An 11,152-nucleotide genomic window follows, 5' to 3' on the forward strand; every position below is an offset into this window, starting at 1 on the left:
ATAAGATTCTGTGTGTGCACAAAATTTACCAGACTGTACACTATGCTGAGTGACGGACTCTTAGCAGTATAGTTATCTATGACGCTAATATTCCCTGCCTCTCCACTACATACTGTCTCATACTGTAGTCACTATCATAAACGGAAAGGCAGGGACTGCTAGCGTCATAGATAACTGTAACACTAAGAATCTGCTACCCATCATAGTATCCAAGCTGGTAAATCCGGCACACACACAGACTGAGTCTCATGTCAGTAGTATGAAACTAGCTTTAAGCACACATACACACGCACAGTCCTACACTGTTTTATTAGGAACATGCATCACATATTCTGTAAAAAATGCTGTACAAAATATTTAGCATACAGAGCTATTTCATCGTGTAAAATGCCAGGCCCAATGGAAAAGAAACCTGATGGACAGCAACGTTGCTAACGGGTGTCATTGGGGTTTGTTATGCCAGGGATCTGGCAGCACTTCTGTTAATCGTTGTTTTACTCTGCCAAAGGAGAAAAACAATGAGAATAACATAAATGCTGTCAAATCCCTGACACAATGGATACCAATGACACCCAATGAACCCATTGAAACCACCAAAGATATGAATAAAACCTAACACACACACACACACACATCTCTGCACAGTATGATGTACACACAAAGCTCTGCACGGTATGCTTTACATACACACATTCTGCCGGTACCATAGCTCTTCAATGTCAGAAGGGCGTTTCTGACAGTCAGTCAGGAACGTCCTTCCTCACAGCAGCGCCTATAGCGCTATACTGTGAGAGCGATGAGGAACACCTCCCTCCCCTCAGCATAGTACTCCTCCATAAACAGCCTTCTGACGGTAAAAAGCTATGGTACCGACACCGATAGCTCTTCACCTAGGGCACAGATTGTGAAAGCCGGTATATAAAACCGCATGTGCCCCAAGCGATGAAAGGTCCTCTTTAAGGGTATCCAAAAGAAACAAATAGAGGTGGCACTATTGCACTCAGAATAACCAAAAACAAGTCTTCAAGGAATCCTATACAGCGTGGGTAAGTAAAACACCACACAGACAATGGTGGTGCTCTACTGCCAAGTAGTAGTATGAGACATGTGCACAAAAGAAAAGAATGCAGGCCACTCACCAGCAGCGTTGTAAAATCTTCAAACTCTTTATTTTCTTAAGTTAAAAAACAACACCATCATTTGGGGGAAGCATGCTTGGAAAAAATAGCCTAGCGAGAATCGTTTTGCACCAAGCTGCTTTCTCAAGCTCGCTATCGGTGATATACTCGGAATACATCCTGTAAACAGACTACACATGGTGTGTGGGGTAACCTGTGCCTTGGAGTGCCATCTATAAGTTTCATGCACTTGAGAAAGGGCCGTGTTTTGCCCGAAACGCTGCTGCGTTGTGCCTTCCAATAAAGTGTACGCAACATTCTACACGTGTCTGAGCTCCTTGACCAGAGTGCGTCTCCGATTTCCCTCTTGGTTGTTTATCCATGGCATTTCCCTTCCACGTGGTGGTGTTCAGTGCTGTCAGTGGTGTTGCTGCCTCCTCCGCTTGGACCATTGGTACATGTTTTTATATGTGGTTGTAGCAATGTCACAATCCCTCCAGGTGAGAGGCCAACTGGTCTTTGTTTTAGTTTATTTCACCTAATGTGATCTTGGAGATACAACAGATCTACACTATTTTGGTTGCTCGGTGTTCTCTTCTTTTCCGAGCTGTACAAGGCAGATACAGATGGGATTGTTAGGTCCTTGATTGGCATAGCAAGCCATCGACACCCCACAATCATGTCATGGGAGGTGATGGGGTACAGATACCGTCTATCTGTAAACCACTTCGATGCCATGGTCAGGTATGATTGCAGTATGTAAAAGGTGACTCTTCCAGGATCTGAGTTACCTTCAATCCTGGGCCATTACAGTAGGAGCCTAGCTATAAGTCACAGCCAGACTATTGTGGTCATCAAGCACACACAGCTCCTGTACCCACACAGTCAACTTGATGTACATATAAAGCATTTCCCACAATTACATACACGTATGTCAAATGTTGAAAATGGTAAAAGACTGTTAGCAAAAGTGTATGCTATAAATCATTTACTTATATGTAACTCTAGGACTGATGAGTCACAGTACATTAGTTCAGTATTTATCTCAGTGTCTGCTTACACGTGGAATACAATGTATCACAGACATTTCTACAACCGTTGTGAATTTCACTGACCTCATTTTAACAGTGGTTTCTCTAGATCACCAGTTTTATCATGCCATGTACTAAGTAAAATGCACATACTTTTGTGATACGGATAGGAGTCTCTTGTGCTGAAGTATGTCGATATACTTCTTGAAACCTCAAGTACCCTACAATTTGTAAAGTACTGCGGAATAAGTTTGAGCTATATAAATAAAATGTAATAATAATAATAATAATAATAATAATATGTAGCATAGGCCAATTTCACACACTGGGGGAATTTACTAAGCCATCCACATCAGTTTTCTGGTCTAGATGGGTGTAAATGTAATACATCTTTAAAGGGGTTGGCTACTTTAAGACCAATATTGACAAACAAATGTACAATAAAAAGATATACAATTTTCCAATATACTTTCTGTACAATTCCTCGCGGTTTTCTAGATCTCTGCTTGCTGTCATTCATTCTATTACTTCTAGACTGCAGGGGTCCTCAAACTTTTTAAACAGTCGGCCGGAGGCAGAGCAGGTCGCACAGACATCGGGAGCTGTGCCCTCCAATAGGTAAAGTGAAGTGCACTCCATGGCCTGGCCCAAGCTCCCCAGGAGCTTCATTATAAATGCACGCCTGCCAGTGTTGTCGGCAGGGCCAGACAGAAGTGCTTGGTGGGCCGCATGTGGCCCGCGGGCCGCAGTTTGAGGACACCTGTTTCTGGAGGATAAAACTCTGACCATGATCAGGTGACTTACAGTCCATGGTCATGTGATGTACACACAGGTGCCGCTCGTTATAGTCACAGCCCAGTAATCAGACATCTGCCTGGTAATCAGCTGTGCACCTGTGTACTCATCACATGACCATGGACCGGAAATCACATGACCAAGGTCAGAGTCTTATCCACTAGAAGTAACAGAATGAACGACAGCAAGTCGAAAACTAGAAAATCATGAGGAATTGATACAGAAAGTATATTGGAAAATTGTATATCTTTTTATTATACAAACCATAACATTTGTCTCTCAATATTGGTCTGAAAGTGGCCAACCCCTTTAAGACTGGCGTTCTGTATGCTGATCTTAATCAAATCTCCGACTGGCACAGGGTGAATCTGAAATACTAAGAGGTGCTGACCTCTAAACTAAGGCGCACTTCCATATGTCTGAACTAAAATTTATGCCTGTCAGAGCTGGCGTAGATTTTAGGTACACTTCATGGAAGCTTTCTAGTGTGAATTGTAGATTTGTTGGGCCCCACTCCAACCACTCTCATGAAAAGTGGCTGCAGAAGGCAGCTTTTTAATAATTCAGGTGCATCTTGCACCAGCTGGGGACTTCTTTAACTTAAGGACCAGGCCATTTTTTGGTTTCGCATTTTCGTTTTTCCCTCCTCACATTTCAAGAGCCATAACTTTTTCATTTTTCAGTTCACAGAGTCACATGATAGCTTATTGTTTGCGGGACAAATTGTACTTTGTAATGGCACCATTCAATATGCTGTGCAATGTACTGGGAAGCTGGGAAAAAATTCAGAATGAGGCGCAATTGGAGAAAAAATGCATTTGCGCCATTTTCTTATGGGTTTAATTTTTACAGCATTCACTGTTTGGTACAAATGACATGTTACCTGTGTTCTACGTGTCAGTACAAACGCGGTGATACCAAATTTATATAGTATTTGAAATGTTTTGATACTTTTAAAAAAATGATAAACTTTGCAAAATAGAAAAAAAAATTTGTGTCATCATGTTCTAACACCTGTAACTTTTTCATATTTCCATGTATGGAGCTGGTTGTGGTGTCTTTTTATGCGGGACAAGATGACGTTTCTATTGATACCATTTGGGGAAAGATCCGATGGTTTGATCACTTTTTATTCAATTTTTTATAGGAGGCAAAGTGTTGAAAAAAACGCTTTTTGGCTGTTTTTATTTTTTTTGCCGCTACGCCGTTCGCAGTACGGGATAAATGTTTTAATATTCTAATAGTTCAGGCATTTTGGAGCGCAGGGATACCTAATATGTTTATGTTTAATGTTCTTTAATTACTTTTATAGCTGATCTAGGGAAAGGGGGGTGATTTGAACTTTTATATTTTTTTTATTTTTTTAATACTTTTAAAAACTTTTTTTTTTCTTCTGTTACATTTATGATCAGACCCCTTAGGTACCTTGAAACCTAGGGAGTCTGATCGCTCATACTATTCACTGCAATACTACAGTATTGCAGTGAATAGGAAAATCGCAGCACTTCTATTAGACGATGCCTCTGGCATCGTCTAATAGATCTAGTGCAGAGACAAGCCTGGAAGCCTTCAATAGGCTTCCGGCTGTCATAGCAACTGATCACCGCCCTCATGTGACGTTCAGGAGGGCGGCGATCGGCGAAACATGGCGGCGCCCATGCCGCCGGCGCCGTTTACACACTGCGGTCACGTTTGACCGCAGTGTGTAAAGGGTTAACAGCAGCGATCGGCTCGGGCACCGACCGCTGCTGTTAGTGGCAGGTCCTGGCTGTATGATACAGCCGGCATCTGCCGTGTATGGAGCGAGCTCAGCGTGTGAGCTCGCTCCATACATCCCCATGCAACCCATGATGTACAGTTACGTCAAGGGTCGCTAAGGGGTTAAGTCTGACATATGTTATGTAAATAAATTCCGCTACTGTGTTTTTTTGTGACATTTTTTTCAGTATCAAACCAAAGAACATACCAAAATAGAAAAGTGACAAACATCAGTCCAGTGTATGAGAATTTTGACAATAAAATAGTAAACAAAGTAGATTAAATTGCCTGACAATAAAGGGGGTATGTAATCACAGTGCACATGTATGCATTACAAGTAAATATAGTGGGGGAATTTACTAACAACACTTTCACCAAATATGCAGTTTTTCTGTCCCTCCTCCCCACTTTTAGACGGAGGTCTCACAATTAGAAATGCAGTGTTGTTTTGTTGCACCAAACCCAGGAGTGGCTAAAGAAGGTATGGTAAATGTAAAGGAAGCACTTATACTTCTACCTAAATCCACTTCTGACTTTGGCTCAAAAAATGCAGCAAAATCTGCAACAAAAAATGCTGCGTCTCTGCAACGTGGGGCCTCAGCCTTAAGATGCTTTTGACACTGTTTTGTAGCAGCTCTTGATTTTACAGGTTACGAGAAATTAACAGGCAGAGTGCTGAAGTCAAGATATATCATCCCCAGGTTTCTGACATATGTGTGGTCCAGGGTGGATCTGGAGTAGGCCTCAGCCCAGGTGTAGATCCTGGGCTCATTACTTGGCCAGAAAAACCTGCAGAGCCTGATGTGAAAGGAGGTGTATGGTTCTGTCCTGTAACCCTGACTCTGGTAAGACAAAATTGCGCTTGTTTGGTTCGTGTGGCTGGAAGTAAGCCACATGTATAGTTAGGTTATCAGTTCTGTTTAGCTAGTGGCTCAGATGAGCAGGTATTTATTTTATTTTTGCCGAAGTTTGTTTTGTTCATTTTGTGCCTTAAGTCAAGGTTTATTTTATTTTCCTGTTTTTTCTAAATAAACCAGTTTGCGTGTCCCTGTCTTGACTGTTTGGGTCCACACCACTGCTTCTACCAAGCTAACTTCCCCACAAGGTGCAATAATTTTGTCAAGGTAAAATTAAGAAACTCCAAGAAAACAACATGATATCCGCATGCAGTTTTTTTTTTTTTTTTTTTAATGTAGATTGTGAGCCCCACAGAGAGCTCACAATGCACTTTTTTCCCCCTATCAGTATGTCTTTTATGGAATATGGGATGGAAATCCATGCAAACACGGAGAGAACATACAAACTCCTTGCAGATGGTTTTTTTGCCCTTGGCGGGATTTGAACACCAGGACGCCAGCGCTGCAAGGCTGCAGTGCTAACCACTGAGCCACCGTGTAATGATGCAGAATGGCTGTAAGAGCCATTGTGCTATTACACAATATATTTTTAATATCACCCTCAGGCTACATTCACATTTGCAGTGTCCACAGCTTTCAGTTTTATAACAATGGACACACATTACAGTCAATAAGGTCCATTGGGCTTCTTGTATAACCCCAATTTTAGCGGTCTGTCTATCAGTTTTTCGGGTCCTCCAACAGACCAAAACAACAGAGAGCCGATGTTAATGTGAACTTAGCCTTATACTAAGGCCCTACATTGAGAGTATTCTGCTTTTTTCGATGCAGATGTTCCAGTGTGTTTTTTTGTTTTGTTTTTTTAAAGCAAAACCCAGGAGTGGCTCAAAAAGAATAGGAAATATAAAGGAAATATATATAATTCTCCCTTCTAATAAATCCATTCCTACCTTTGGTTCAAAAAACCCCAGCAAAACCTGCAACAAAAAAGAACCAAAAAAACGTGTTATACGAAAAAGCCATTGAACTCAATGGCTAACAACATTTTACACTAGTAAATGAAATGAAATGAATGGGCTGCTTCTTGCCGTATACGCCGGCACTTCCCATTCACTTCAATGGGACTGCTCGCAGTGAAAGAAGCAGCCCATTCATTTCTATGGGGAGCGCTCGTATGCCGGCTCCCATAGAAAAGAATGGAGCTGCTTTATACGCCGCTTATTTTGAACGTGTTTTACGTTCAGAATAAGTTTCAGGAAACGTAGTGTGAATGCACCCTTAGGGTGCATTCACACTGAGTAAACACTAGCTTATTTTGTAGAGTAAAATTACACTTGTAAATTTTGCTATCCCATTGACTTCAATGATATTTTTTTACAAGTGTAAAAATACGCCTGTAAAAAATACGCCTGTAAAAAATACGCCTGCAAAAATACGCCTGTAAAATGTCATTGAAGTCAATGGGATAGCAAAATTTACAAGTGTAATTTTACTCTACAAAATAAGCTAGCGTTTACTCAGTGTGAATGCACCCTTAGGCAGATTTACTGCCTTGAACGTCATGCTGGGAGCGGGACTCCTAGAAGGTTAGTTATCTTTGGTGCTAGGAGTCCCTACTTCCCAGGCCAGCAACATACTGTCCTGTATTAATAAAGTATGTGCACCCAGGTTTATGCTCACTCAGGTCCTGATGCTGCTTGGTTCCTCATTGAAGATGGAGTAGACCACCTCGGAATTAGTGTGCATGTACTGGTCCTAAGGCACTTGTGCAGTAAAGCTGAGATGTGCGGCCTGGCTGTAGTGAACAACTGAAAAAGTGCCAGGAGCATCAAAGATACAGTCCTATGAAAAAGTTTGGGCACCCCTATTAATCTTAATCATTTTTAGTTCTAAATATTTTGGTGTTTATAACAGCCATTTCAGTTTGATATATCTAATAACTGATGGACACAGTAATATTTCAGGATTGAAATGAGGTTTATTGTACTAACAGAAAATGTGCAATATGCATTAAACCAAAATTTGACCGGTGCAAAAGTATGGGCACCTCAACAGAAAAGTGACATTAATATTTAGTAGATCCTCCTTTTGCAAAGATAACAGCCTCTAGTCGCTTCCTGTAGCTTTTAATCAGTTCCTGGATCCTGGATAAAGGTATTTTGGACAAACAATTCAAGTTCAGTTAAGTTAGATGGTCGCCGAGCATGGACAGCCCGCTTCAAATCATCCCACAGATGTTCAATGATATTCAGGTCTGGGGACTGGGATGGCCATTCCAGAACATTGTAATTGTTCCTCTGCATGAATGCCTGAGGATTTGGAGCGGTGTTTTGGATCATTGTCTTGCTGAAATATCCATCCCCGGCGTAACTTCAACTTCGTCACTGATTCTTGAACATTATTCTCAAGAATCTGCTGATACTGAGTGGAATCCATGCGACTCTCAACTTTAACAAGATTCCCGATGCCGGCATTGGCCACACAGCCCCAAAGCATGATGGAACCTCCACCAAATTTTACAGTGGGTAGCATGTGTTTTTCTTGGAATGCTGTTTCTTTTTGGACGCCATGCATAACGCCTTTTTTTATAACCAAACAACTCAATTTTTGTTTCCAAAATGAAGCTGCCTTGTCCAAATGTGCTTTTTCATACCTCAGGCAACTCTATTTGTGGCGTACGTGCAGAAACGGCTTCTTTCTCATCACTCTCCCATACAGCTTCTATTTGTGCAAAGTGCGCTGTATAGTTGACCGATGCACAGTGACACCATCTGCAGCAAGATGATGCTGCAGCTCTTTGGAGGTGGTCTGTGGATTGTCCTTGACTGTTCTCACCATTCTTCTTCTCTGCCTTTCTGATATTTTTCTTGGCCTGCCACTTCTGGGCTTAACAAGAACTGTCCCTGTGGTCTTCCATTTCCTTACTATGTTCCTCACAGTGGAAACTGACAGGTTAAATCTCTGAGACAACTTTTTGTATCCTTCCCCTGAACAACTATGTTGAACAATCTTTGTTTTCAGATCATTTGAGAGTTGTTTTGAGTAGCCCATGATGCCACTCTTGAGAGGAGATTCAAATAGGAGATCAACTTGCAATTGGCCACCTTAAATACCTTTTCTTATGATTGGATACATCTGGCTATGAAGTTCAAAGCTCACTGAGGTTACAAAACCAATTTTGTGCTTCAGTAAGTCAGTAAAAAGTAGTTAGGGGAATTCAAATCAATAAAATGATAAGGGTGCCCATACTTTTGCACCGGTCAAATTTTGGTTTAATGCATATTGCACATTTTCTGTTAGTACAATAAACCTCATTTCAATCCTGAAATATTACTGTGTCCATCAGTTATTAGATATATCAAACTGAAATGGCTGTTGCAAACACCAAAATATTTAGAACAAAAAATGATTAAGATTAATAGGGGTGCCCAAACTTTTTCATAGGACTGTATGTTTAATGAGACTTTTTTTTAAAAATTTATTTTATTTAACCTGGATGTGGACAGGAATACTATAATGATATTTGGGATGCTAAACAACCAGTCCATAAGGACCTGTCAGTGATTTAGTGTCCTAAATGTACCTGAAAAGTTCCCTTGGAATAGCTGCTGGCTACACTCACATTCATCTGACAATAATGGCTCCCAAATACTGGCAGGGACTTCTGTCCCATGAGAGCAAAGGATTGGTTACACCAGGTTCACACTTATATTTCCTAACCATTGTTGTGGTCCATCAGAGGACCACAAGAATGGATAGGTGGACCACAAAAAAGAAGTTACACGTTGAATATAATGGGGTCCACTAGCTGTCCATCATTTTAAAGGGGTTGTATAGGCAAAAATGGACAACTCTTTTAATCAGCTGGGGGCATCGAAAAAAAAGATGTAAAATTTTCATATTCACCTGTCCCCGATGATCCGATGCCCTCCCGGAGTGTTCTAGCCCTTCCACTGAAAGGGTCTCTTCCGGAGTTCTGCTGAGGCCAATGGCATGCAATGTCACTAACTACCTGTGACATAATGAGTCTCTTCCTGACTCTTGCTGAGGCTTCAGCAGAACCTTGGAAAAGACCTGGGAGAAGCCGACTGAGGAGAAGAATCAGGACACACCAGGAGGACACTGGGGCATTGGAGACAGGTGAGTATGCATTTTTTTCCACTGCCCCCGGTTGATTTAAACTTTAAAGGGGTTGTTCAATTTTGCCTGGACAACCCCTTTAAGGCTAAGGCCCCATGTTGCCAAAACACAGCCTTTTTTATGTTGCAGATTTTGCTGCGTTTTTTTTTTATTTATTTTTTTTACCCAAAGCCAAGAATGACTACAAAAGGCAATACAGTTGTATTGCCGTCTATGGGACTTGCAATCAAGTGACCGCAGGTTCAAGCCCCCGGGGGGGGGGGGGAATAAAATAGTAAAAAAAAAAAACAGCTTTAAAAATATATAATAAAAATATAAAATAAATAAAAGTTCTAAATCACCTCCTGTTTTTTTTTTCAATACAAGGTGATCTAAGAAATAGACATTCCCCAAAATGGTATAACTAAATAGTACATCTGGCCCCGCAAAAAAAAAACGCCCTATACATCCCCGTACAGCTGCAGGGTCACCTGTCAATGTGGCCTTGCAGCTGTTGCAAAACTACAACTCCCATATATTAAATATTTTACCAGTTTTTGCTTCAAAATTTTTTTTCCCTATTTTCCTCCTCTAAAACCTAGATGCGTCTTATAGTCCGAAAAATACGGTATATAGGAAGCTCTTATACTTCTATCTTCTGCTCAATTCCCTTCTGGGCCAAAAAAAATTGCAGCAAAATCTCCAACAAAAAAAGCTGCATTTCCGCAACATGGAGCCTGAGGCCCGGTTCACATCTGCATTCGGTATAAACCTATATGCATTAAAAAGCGGTTGGCTAAGAAACCACATGGACCCCTTAGACTGTAATGGGGTCCGTGTGGTTTCCGCACAAATCATGCTGGCAGTACTTTTCTCTACGCGTGATTCAAATGAGTAATAGTACATTTGTTCAGAGGCCTCTCCACCCACGTTTGTAAAAAGTGTCGAGAGGGGCACAGAAAAATCAAAATGGACATGTTTAGATGCCAGGTGTAGAGGGAATAGCAAATTCCCCTCCACCAATGTTTTTTTCTCCAAAAAAAAGTCCAATGCAAGTGAATAAGACTGAGCTGCAAGACCAGGAACAGTCTATACAGTGATTGTAGATATGAAGGGAAGAGCATCTGTTCTAATCCTGGACAACCACAATCTGTGAGCTATACAAAGCACAGCTAGTGGTTTCTGGGGATCATATCAAATATGCAACTAAACAAGTCAATATCCTGGCTATAACTGAACAGACTGGAATAATGCAGCACAAGGTGAAGCAAGTCATATTCTGTACTGACCTGTCATTTATCTATATAACTTTAAATGGCCCTTTCAGCTGCTAATTCATCCATGAGAAGTCTGCCTGGTGCTCAGTCTATGAAGAAGGACACTGGAGCCTTCAGTCACAATAATGCGAAAGAAACTGAACATAGAAAATGGTAATACATGTGTGAAATTATTTACTGTAAATAAAGTTACGTGA

General features: G+C 41.1%; 1 protein-coding gene across 1 annotated transcript in view; it reads right to left on the reverse strand.

Annotated features, from left to right (window-relative positions):
- The window catches only part of GEMIN8 (gem nuclear organelle associated protein 8), a 41,680-nt gene extending 30,614 nt beyond the window's left edge, over positions 1-11,066 (reverse strand). The window contains exon 1 of the mRNA XM_075264984.1: positions 10,968-11,066. The gene's annotated coding sequence lies outside the window, so the exon portion shown is untranslated. The remainder of the gene's footprint in view (positions 1-10,967) is intronic.
- Between the last annotated feature and the right edge of the window lie 86 nt (positions 11,067-11,152).

This window comes from Leptodactylus fuscus, chromosome 2 (genome assembly GCF_031893055.1).
Source record: "Leptodactylus fuscus isolate aLepFus1 chromosome 2, aLepFus1.hap2, whole genome shotgun sequence".
NCBI classification, from domain to species: domain Eukaryota; kingdom Metazoa; phylum Chordata; class Amphibia; order Anura; family Leptodactylidae; genus Leptodactylus; species Leptodactylus fuscus.